Source organism: Hypomesus nipponensis, chromosome 6 (genome assembly GCF_054491055.1).
Source record: "Hypomesus nipponensis isolate SF chromosome 6, ASM5449105v1, whole genome shotgun sequence".
NCBI classification, from domain to species: Eukaryota; Metazoa; Chordata; class Actinopteri; order Osmeriformes; family Osmeridae; genus Hypomesus; species Hypomesus nipponensis.
The window spans coordinates 707,501-715,000 of record NC_140366.1 but is presented as its reverse complement, the minus strand read 5'-3'; the positions used below and the strand labels follow the sequence as shown (position 1 = coordinate 715,000).

The window sequence follows — 7,500 nt, the reverse complement described above, 5'->3', positions numbered from 1 at the left end:
AGTGAATGAGCAAAAGAGCATACAGCACCTGGTATTCCCAGGCGGTCTCCCATCCAAGTACTAACCAGGCCCGACCCTGCTTAGCTTCCGAGATCAGACGAGATCGGGCGTTGCCAGGCTGGTATGGCCGTACGAAATAAGTTGACAACCACAGGCTACTTATCCATATACAGATTTAGCAATTGACAATGCAAGGTGGTCTCTCTCTCTCTCTCTCTCTCTATCTCTCTCGTTTCAAAATGAAAACAGCTTCCAGCCCCTTTCATGAAGGACTACTTGTGCATATTGCAAGATTTCAGTTTCTAAGTGAATGAGCAAAAGAGCATACAGCACCTGGTATTCCCAGGCGGTCTCCCATCCAAGTACTAACCAGGCCCGACCCTGCTTAGCTTCCGAGATCAGACGAGATCGGGCGTTGCCAGGCTGGTATGGCCGTACGAAATAAGTTGACAACCACAGGCTACTTATCCATATACAGATTTAGCAATTGACAATGCAAGGTGGTCTCTCTCTCTCTCTCTCTCGTGTCAAAATGAAAACAGCTTCCAGCCCCTTTCATGAAGGACTACTTGTGCATATTGCAAGATTTCAGTTTCTAAGTGAATGAGCAAAAGAGCATACAGCACCTGGTATTCCCAGGCGGTCTCCCATCCAAGTACTAACCAGGCCCGACCCTGCTTAGCTTCCGAGATCAGACGAGATCGGGCGTTGCCAGGCTGGTATGGCCGTACGAAATAAGTTGACAACCATAGGCTACTTATCCATATACAGATTTGGCAATTGACTATGCAAGGTGGTCTCTCTCTCTCTCTCTCTCTCTCTCGTGTCAAAATGAAAACAGCTTCCAGCCCCTTTCATGAAGGACTACTTGTGCATATTGCAAGATTTCAGTTTCTAAGTGAATGAGCAAAAGAGCATACAGCACCTGGTATTCCCAGGCGGTCTCCCATCCAAGTACTAACCAGGCCCGACCCTGCTTAGCTTCCGAGATCAGACGAGATCGGGCGTTGCCAGGCTGGTATGGCCGTACGAAATAAGTTGACAACCATAGGCTACTTATCCATATACAGATTTAGCAATTGACAATGCAAGGTGGTCTCTCTCTCTCTCTCTCGTGTCAAAATGAAAACAGCTTCCAGCCCCTTTCATGAAGGACTACTTGTGCATATTGCAAGATTTCAGTTTCTAAGTGAATGAGCAAAAGAGCATACAGCACCTGGTATTCCCAGGCGGTCTCCCATCCAAGTACTAACCAGGCCCGACCCTGCTTAGCTTCCGAGATCAGACGAGATCGGGCGTTGCCAGGCTGGTATGGCCGTACGAAATAAGTTGACAACCATAGGCTACTTATCCATATACAGATTTAGCAATTGACAATGCAAGGTGGTCTCTCTCTCTCTCTCTCTCTCTATCTCTCTCGTTTCAAAATGAAAACAGCTTCCAGCCCCTTTCATGAAGGACTACTTGTGCATATTGCAAGATTTCAGTTTCTAAGTGAATGAGCAAAAGAGCATACAGCACCTGGTATTCCCAGGCGGTCTCCCATCCAAGTACTAACCAGGCCCGACCCTGCTTAGCTTCCGAGATCAGACGAGATCGGGCGTTGCCAGGCTGGTATGGCCGTACGAAATAAGTTGACAACCACAGGCTACTTATCCATATACAGATTTAGCAATTGACAATGCAAGGTGGTCTCTCTCTCTCTCTCTCTCTCTCTCGTGTCAAAATGAAAACAGCTTCCAGCCCCTTTCATGAAGGACTACTTGTGCATATTGCAAGATTTCAGTTTCTAAGTGAATGAGCAAAAGAGCATACAGCACCTGGTATTCCCAGGCGGTCTCCCATCCAAGTACTAACCAGGCCCGACCCTGCTTAGCTTCCGAGATCAGACGAGATCGGGCGTTGCCAGGCTGGTATGGCCGTACGAAATAAGTTGACAACCATAGGCTACTTATCCATATACAGATTTAGCAATTGACAATGCAAGGTGGTCTCTCTCTCTCTCTCTCGTGTCAAAATGAAAACAGCTTCCAGCCCCTTTCATGAAGGACTACTTGTGCATATTGCAAGATTTCAGTTTCTAAGTGAATGAGCAAAAGAGCATACAGCACCTGGTATTCCCAGGCGGTCTCCCATCCAAGTACTAACCAGGCCCGACCCTGCTTAGCTTCCGAGATCAGACGAGATCGGGCGTTGCCAGGCTGGTATGGCCGTACGAAATAAGTTGACAACCATAGGCTACTTATCCATATACAGATTTAGCAATTGACAATGCAAGGTGGTCTCTCTCTCTCTCTCTCTCTCTATCTCTCTCGTTTCAAAATGAAAACAGCTTCCAGCCCCTTTCATGAAGGACTACTTGTGCATATTGCAAGATTTCAGTTTCTAAGTGAATGAGCAAAAGAGCATACAGCACCTGGTATTCCCAGGCGGTCTCCCATCCAAGTACTAACCAGGCCCGACCCTGCTTAGCTTCCGAGATCAGACGAGATCGGGCGTTGCCAGGCTGGTATGGCCGTACGAAATAAGTTGACAACCACAGGCTACTTATCCATATACAGATTTAGCAATTGACAATGCAAGGTGGTCTCTCTCTCTCTCTCTCTCTCTCTCGTGTCAAAATGAAAACAGCTTCCAGCCCCTTTCATGAAGGACTACTTGTGCATATTGCAAGATTTCAGTTTCTAAGTGAATGAGCAAAAGAGCATACAGCACCTGGTATTCCCAGGCGGTCTCCCATCCAAGTACTAACCAGGCCCGACCCTGCTTAGCTTCCGAGATCAGACGAGATCGGGCGTTGCCAGGCTGGTATGGCCGTACGAAATAAGTTGACAACCATAGGCTACTTATCCATATACAGATTTGGCAATTGACTATGCAAGGTGGTCTCTCTCTCTCTCTCTCTCTCTCTCGTGTCAAAATGAAAACAGCTTCCAGCCCCTTTCATGAAGGACTACTTGTGCATATTGCAAGATTTCAGTTTCTAAGTGAATGAGCAAAAGAGCATACAGCACCTGGTATTCCCAGGCGGTCTCCCATCCAAGTACTAACCAGGCCCGACCCTGCTTAGCTTCCGAGATCAGACGAGATCGGGCGTTGCCAGGCTGGTATGGCCGTACGAAATAAGTTGACAACCATAGGCTACTTATCCATATACAGATTTAGCAATTGACAATGCAAGGTGGTCTCTCTCTCTCTCTCTCGTGTCAAAATGAAAACAGCTTCCAGCCCCTTTCATGAAGGACTACTTGTGCATATTGCAAGATTTCAGTTTCTAAGTGAATGAGCAAAAGAGCATACAGCACCTGGTATTCCCAGGCGGTCTCCCATCCAAGTACTAACCAGGCCCGACCCTGCTTAGCTTCCGAGATCAGACGAGATCGGGCGTTGCCAGGCTGGTATGGCCGTACGAAATAAGTTGACAACCATAGGCTACTTATCCATATACAGATTTAGCAATTGACAATGCAAGGTGGTCTCTCTCTCTCTCTCTCTCTCTATCTCTCTCGTTTCAAAATGAAAACAGCTTCCAGCCCCTTTCATGAAGGACTACTTGTGCATATTGCAAGATTTCAGTTTCTAAGTGAATGAGCAAAAGAGCATACAGCACCTGGTATTCCCAGGCGGTCTCCCATCCAAGTACTAACCAGGCCCGACCCTGCTTAGCTTCCGAGATCAGACGAGATCGGGCGTTGCCAGGCTGGTATGGCCGTACGAAATAAGTTGACAACCACAGGCTACTTATCCATATACAGATTTAGCAATTGACAATGCAAGGTGGTCTCTCTCTCTCTCTCTCTCTCTCTCGTGTCAAAATGAAAACAGCTTCCAGCCCCTTTCATGAAGGACTACTTGTGCATATTGCAAGATTTCAGTTTCTAAGTGAATGAGCAAAAGAGCATACAGCACCTGGTATTCCCAGGCGGTCTCCCATCCAAGTACTAACCAGGCCCGACCCTGCTTAGCTTCCGAGATCAGGCGTTGCCAGGCTGGTATGGCCGTACGAAATAAGTTGACAACCACAGGCTACTTATCCATATACAGATTTAGCAATTGACAATGCAAGGTGGTCTCTCTCTCTCTCTCTCTCTCTCTCTCTCGTGTCAAAATGAAAACAGCTTCCAGCCCCTTTCATGAAGGACTACTTGTGCATATTGCAAGATTTCAGTTTCTAAGTGAATGAGCAAAAGAGCATACAGCACCTGGTATTCCCAGGCGGTCTCCCATCCATGTACTAACCAGGCCCGACCCTGCTTAGCTTCCGAGATCAGACGAGATCGGGCGTTGCCAGGCTGGTATGGCCGTACGAAATAAGTTGACAACCATAGGCTACTTATCCATATACAGATTTAGCAATTGACAATGCAAGGTGGTCTCTCTCTCTCTCTCTCTCTCTGTCTCGTGTCAAAATGAAAACAGCTTCCAGCCCCTTTCATGAAGGACTACTTGTGCATATTGCAAGATTTCAGTTTCTAAGTGAATGAGCAAAAGAGCATACAGCACCTGGTATTCCCAGGCGGTCTCCCATCCAAGTACTAACCAGGCCCGACCCTGCTTAGCTTCCGAGATCAGACGAGATCGGGCGTTGCCAGGCTGGTATGGCCGTACGAAATAAGTTGACAACCATAGGCTACTTATCCATATACAGATTTAGCAATTGACAATGCAAGGTGGTCTCTCTCTCTCTCTCTCTCTCTATCTCTCTCGTTTCAAAATGAAAACAGCTTCCAGCCCCTTTCATGAAGGACTACTTGTGCATATTGCAAGATTTCAGTTTCTAAGTGAATGAGCAAAAGAGCATACAGCACCTGGTATTCCCAGGCGGTCTCCCATCCAAGTACTAACCAGGCCCGACCCTGCTTAGCTTCCGAGATCAGACGAGATCGGGCGTTGCCAGGCTGGTATGGCCGTACGAAATAAGTTGACAACCACAGGCTACTTATCCATATACAGATTTAGCAATTGACAATGCAAGGTGGTCTCTCTCTCTCTCTCTCTCTCTCTCGTGTCAAAATGAAAACAGCTTCCAGCCCCTTTCATGAAGGACTACTTGTGCATATTGCAAGATTTCAGTTTCTAAGTGAATGAGCAAAAGAGCATACAGCACCTGGTATTCCCAGGCGGTCTCCCATCCAAGTACTAACCAGGCCCGACCCTGCTTAGCTTCCGAGATCAGACGAGATCGGGCGTTGCCAGGCTGGTATGGCCGTACGAAATAAGTTGACAACCATAGGCTACTTATCCATATACAGATTTGGCAATTGACTATGCAAGGTGGTCTCTCTCTCTCTCTCTCTCTCTCTCGTGTCAAAATGAAAACAGCTTCCAGCCCCTTTCATGAAGGACTACTTGTGCATATTGCAAGATTTCAGTTTCTAAGTGAATGAGCAAAAGAGCATACAGCACCTGGTATTCCCAGGCGGTCTCCCATCCAAGTACTAACCAGGCCCGACCCTGCTTAGCTTCCGAGATCAGACGAGATCGGGCGTTGCCAGGCTGGTATGGCCGTACGAAATAAGTTGACAACCATAGGCTACTTATCCATATACAGATTTAGCAATTGACAATGCAAGGTGGTCTCTCTCTCTCTCTCTCGTGTCAAAATGAAAACAGCTTCCAGCCCCTTTCATGAAGGACTACTTGTGCATATTGCAAGATTTCAGTTTCTAAGTGAATGAGCAAAAGAGCATACAGCACCTGGTATTCCCAGGCGGTCTCCCATCCAAGTACTAACCAGGCCCGACCCTGCTTAGCTTCCGAGATCAGACGAGATCGGGCGTTGCCAGGCTGGTATGGCCGTACGAAATAAGTTGACAACCATAGGCTACTTATCCATATACAGATTTAGCAATTGACAATGCAAGGTGGTCTCTCTCTCTCTCTCTCTCTCTATCTCTCTCGTTTCAAAATGAAAACAGCTTCCAGCCCCTTTCATGAAGGACTACTTGTGCATATTGCAAGATTTCAGTTTCTAAGTGAATGAGCAAAAGAGCATACAGCACCTGGTATTCCCAGGCGGTCTCCCATCCAAGTACTAACCAGGCCCGACCCTGCTTAGCTTCCGAGATCAGACGAGATCGGGCGTTGCCAGGCTGGTATGGCCGTACGAAATAAGTTGACAACCACAGGCTACTTATCCATATACAGATTTAGCAATTGACAATGCAAGGTGGTCTCTCTCTCTCTCTCTCTCTCTCTCGTGTCAAAATGAAAACAGCTTCCAGCCCCTTTCATGAAGGACTACTTGTGCATATTGCAAGATTTCAGTTTCTAAGTGAATGAGCAAAAGAGCATACAGCACCTGGTATTCCCAGGCGGTCTCCCATCCAAGTACTAACCAGGCCCGACCCTGCTTAGCTTCCGAGATCAGGCGTTGCCAGGCTGGTATGGCCGTACGAAATAAGTTGACAACCACAGGCTACTTATCCATATACAGATTTAGCAATTGACAATGCAAGGTGGTCTCTCTCTCTCTCTCTCTCTCTCTCTCTCGTGTCAAAATGAAAACAGCTTCCAGCCCCTTTCATGAAGGACTACTTGTGCATATTGCAAGATTTCAGTTTCTAAGTGAATGAGCAAAAGAGCATACAGCACCTGGTATTCCCAGGCGGTCTCCCATCCATGTACTAACCAGGCCCGACCCTGCTTAGCTTCCGAGATCAGACGAGATCGGGCGTTGCCAGGCTGGTATGGCCGTACGAAATAAGTTGACAACCATAGGCTACTTATCCATATACAGATTTAGCAATTGACAATGCAAGGTGGTCTCTCTCTCTCTCTCTCTCTCTGTCTCGTGTCAAAATGAAAACAGCTTCCAGCCCCTTTCATGAAGGACTACTTGTGCATATTGCAAGATTTCAGTTTCTAAGTGAATGAGCAAAAGAGCATACAGCACCTGGTATTCCCAGGCGGTCTCCCATCCAAGTACTAACCAGGCCCGACCCTGCTTAGCTTCCGAGATCAGACGAGATCGGGCGTTGCCAGGCTGGTATGGCCGTACGAAATAAGTTGACAACCATAGGCTACTTATCCATATACAGATTTAGCAATTGACAATGCAAGGTGGTCTCTCTCTCTCTCTCTCTCTCTCTCTCTCTCTCTCTCGTGTCAAAATGAAAACAGCTTCCAGCCCCTTTCATGAAGGACTACTTGTGCATATTGCAAGATTTCAGTTTCTAAGTGAATGAGCAAAAGAGCATACAGCACCTGGTATTCCCAGGCGGTCTCCCATCCAAGTACTAACCAGGCCCGACCCTGCTTAGCTTCCGAGATCAGACGAGATCGGGCGTTGCAAGGCTGGTATGGCCGTACGAAATAAGTTGACAACCATAGGCTACTTATCCATATACAGATTTAGCAATTGACAAAGCAAGGTGGTCTCTCTCTCTCTCTCTCTCTCTCTCTCTCTCTCTCGTGTCAAAATGAAAACAGCTTCCAGCCCCTTTCATGAAGGACTACTTGTGCATATTGCAAGATTTCAGTTTCTAAGTGAATGAGCAA

The 7,500-nt window shown here is 47.1% G+C and overlaps 23 non-coding genes and 2 pseudogenes across 23 annotated transcripts; all 25 read right to left on the bottom strand.

Moving 5' to 3' along the window:
- Window positions 1-16: 16 nt before the first annotated feature.
- On the bottom strand, window positions 17-135 carry LOC146284045 (5S ribosomal RNA). The gene has a single exon (XR_014759397.1). It is a non-coding gene; the product is annotated as a 5S ribosomal RNA (ribosomal RNA).
- A 186-nt stretch (window positions 136-321) lies between these two features.
- Window positions 322-440, bottom strand: LOC146284044 (5S ribosomal RNA). Its single transcript, XR_014759396.1, has one exon. It is a non-coding gene; the product is annotated as a 5S ribosomal RNA (ribosomal RNA).
- A 174-nt stretch (window positions 441-614) lies between these two features.
- Window positions 615-733, bottom strand: LOC146284043 (5S ribosomal RNA). The gene has a single exon (XR_014759395.1). It is a non-coding gene; the product is annotated as a 5S ribosomal RNA (ribosomal RNA).
- A 180-nt stretch (window positions 734-913) lies between these two features.
- LOC146284042 (5S ribosomal RNA) lies at window positions 914-1,032 on the bottom strand. The gene has a single exon (XR_014759394.1). It is a non-coding gene; the product is annotated as a 5S ribosomal RNA (ribosomal RNA).
- Window positions 1,033-1,204: 172 nt separating this feature from the next.
- Window positions 1,205-1,323, bottom strand: LOC146284041 (5S ribosomal RNA). The gene has a single exon (XR_014759392.1). It is a non-coding gene; the product is annotated as a 5S ribosomal RNA (ribosomal RNA).
- Window positions 1,324-1,509: 186 nt separating this feature from the next.
- On the bottom strand, window positions 1,510-1,628 carry LOC146284040 (5S ribosomal RNA). The gene has a single exon (XR_014759391.1). It is a non-coding gene; the product is annotated as a 5S ribosomal RNA (ribosomal RNA).
- Window positions 1,629-1,808: 180 nt separating this feature from the next.
- Window positions 1,809-1,927, bottom strand: LOC146284039 (5S ribosomal RNA). The gene has a single exon (XR_014759390.1). It is a non-coding gene; the product is annotated as a 5S ribosomal RNA (ribosomal RNA).
- Window positions 1,928-2,099: 172 nt separating this feature from the next.
- LOC146284038 (5S ribosomal RNA) lies at window positions 2,100-2,218 on the bottom strand. Its single transcript, XR_014759389.1, has one exon. It is a non-coding gene; the product is annotated as a 5S ribosomal RNA (ribosomal RNA).
- A 186-nt stretch (window positions 2,219-2,404) lies between these two features.
- On the bottom strand, window positions 2,405-2,523 carry LOC146284037 (5S ribosomal RNA). Its single transcript, XR_014759388.1, has one exon. It is a non-coding gene; the product is annotated as a 5S ribosomal RNA (ribosomal RNA).
- Window positions 2,524-2,703: 180 nt separating this feature from the next.
- LOC146284036 (5S ribosomal RNA) lies at window positions 2,704-2,822 on the bottom strand. The gene has a single exon (XR_014759386.1). It is a non-coding gene; the product is annotated as a 5S ribosomal RNA (ribosomal RNA).
- A 180-nt stretch (window positions 2,823-3,002) lies between these two features.
- On the bottom strand, window positions 3,003-3,121 carry LOC146284035 (5S ribosomal RNA). Its single transcript, XR_014759385.1, has one exon. It is a non-coding gene; the product is annotated as a 5S ribosomal RNA (ribosomal RNA).
- A 172-nt stretch (window positions 3,122-3,293) lies between these two features.
- Window positions 3,294-3,412, bottom strand: LOC146284034 (5S ribosomal RNA). Its single transcript, XR_014759384.1, has one exon. It is a non-coding gene; the product is annotated as a 5S ribosomal RNA (ribosomal RNA).
- A 186-nt stretch (window positions 3,413-3,598) lies between these two features.
- Window positions 3,599-3,717, bottom strand: LOC146284033 (5S ribosomal RNA). Its single transcript, XR_014759383.1, has one exon. It is a non-coding gene; the product is annotated as a 5S ribosomal RNA (ribosomal RNA).
- Window positions 3,718-3,897: 180 nt separating this feature from the next.
- On the bottom strand, window positions 3,898-4,006 carry LOC146284032 (5S ribosomal RNA; annotated as a pseudogene).
- Window positions 4,007-4,190: 184 nt separating this feature from the next.
- On the bottom strand, window positions 4,191-4,309 carry LOC146284031 (5S ribosomal RNA). The gene has a single exon (XR_014761695.1). It is a non-coding gene; the product is annotated as a 5S ribosomal RNA (ribosomal RNA).
- A 182-nt stretch (window positions 4,310-4,491) lies between these two features.
- LOC146284030 (5S ribosomal RNA) lies at window positions 4,492-4,610 on the bottom strand. The gene has a single exon (XR_014759382.1). It is a non-coding gene; the product is annotated as a 5S ribosomal RNA (ribosomal RNA).
- A 186-nt stretch (window positions 4,611-4,796) lies between these two features.
- Window positions 4,797-4,915, bottom strand: LOC146284029 (5S ribosomal RNA). Its single transcript, XR_014759381.1, has one exon. It is a non-coding gene; the product is annotated as a 5S ribosomal RNA (ribosomal RNA).
- Window positions 4,916-5,095: 180 nt separating this feature from the next.
- Window positions 5,096-5,214, bottom strand: LOC146284028 (5S ribosomal RNA). The gene has a single exon (XR_014759380.1). It is a non-coding gene; the product is annotated as a 5S ribosomal RNA (ribosomal RNA).
- Window positions 5,215-5,394: 180 nt separating this feature from the next.
- Window positions 5,395-5,513, bottom strand: LOC146284027 (5S ribosomal RNA). The gene has a single exon (XR_014759379.1). It is a non-coding gene; the product is annotated as a 5S ribosomal RNA (ribosomal RNA).
- Window positions 5,514-5,685: 172 nt separating this feature from the next.
- On the bottom strand, window positions 5,686-5,804 carry LOC146284026 (5S ribosomal RNA). Its single transcript, XR_014759378.1, has one exon. It is a non-coding gene; the product is annotated as a 5S ribosomal RNA (ribosomal RNA).
- A 186-nt stretch (window positions 5,805-5,990) lies between these two features.
- Window positions 5,991-6,109, bottom strand: LOC146284025 (5S ribosomal RNA). The gene has a single exon (XR_014759377.1). It is a non-coding gene; the product is annotated as a 5S ribosomal RNA (ribosomal RNA).
- Window positions 6,110-6,289: 180 nt separating this feature from the next.
- Window positions 6,290-6,398, bottom strand: LOC146284024 (5S ribosomal RNA; annotated as a pseudogene).
- A 184-nt stretch (window positions 6,399-6,582) lies between these two features.
- Window positions 6,583-6,701, bottom strand: LOC146284023 (5S ribosomal RNA). Its single transcript, XR_014761694.1, has one exon. It is a non-coding gene; the product is annotated as a 5S ribosomal RNA (ribosomal RNA).
- Window positions 6,702-6,883: 182 nt separating this feature from the next.
- LOC146284022 (5S ribosomal RNA) lies at window positions 6,884-7,002 on the bottom strand. The gene has a single exon (XR_014759375.1). It is a non-coding gene; the product is annotated as a 5S ribosomal RNA (ribosomal RNA).
- A 192-nt stretch (window positions 7,003-7,194) lies between these two features.
- Window positions 7,195-7,313, bottom strand: LOC146284021 (5S ribosomal RNA). The gene has a single exon (XR_014761332.1). It is a non-coding gene; the product is annotated as a 5S ribosomal RNA (ribosomal RNA).
- Window positions 7,314-7,500: the final 187 nt, after the last annotated feature.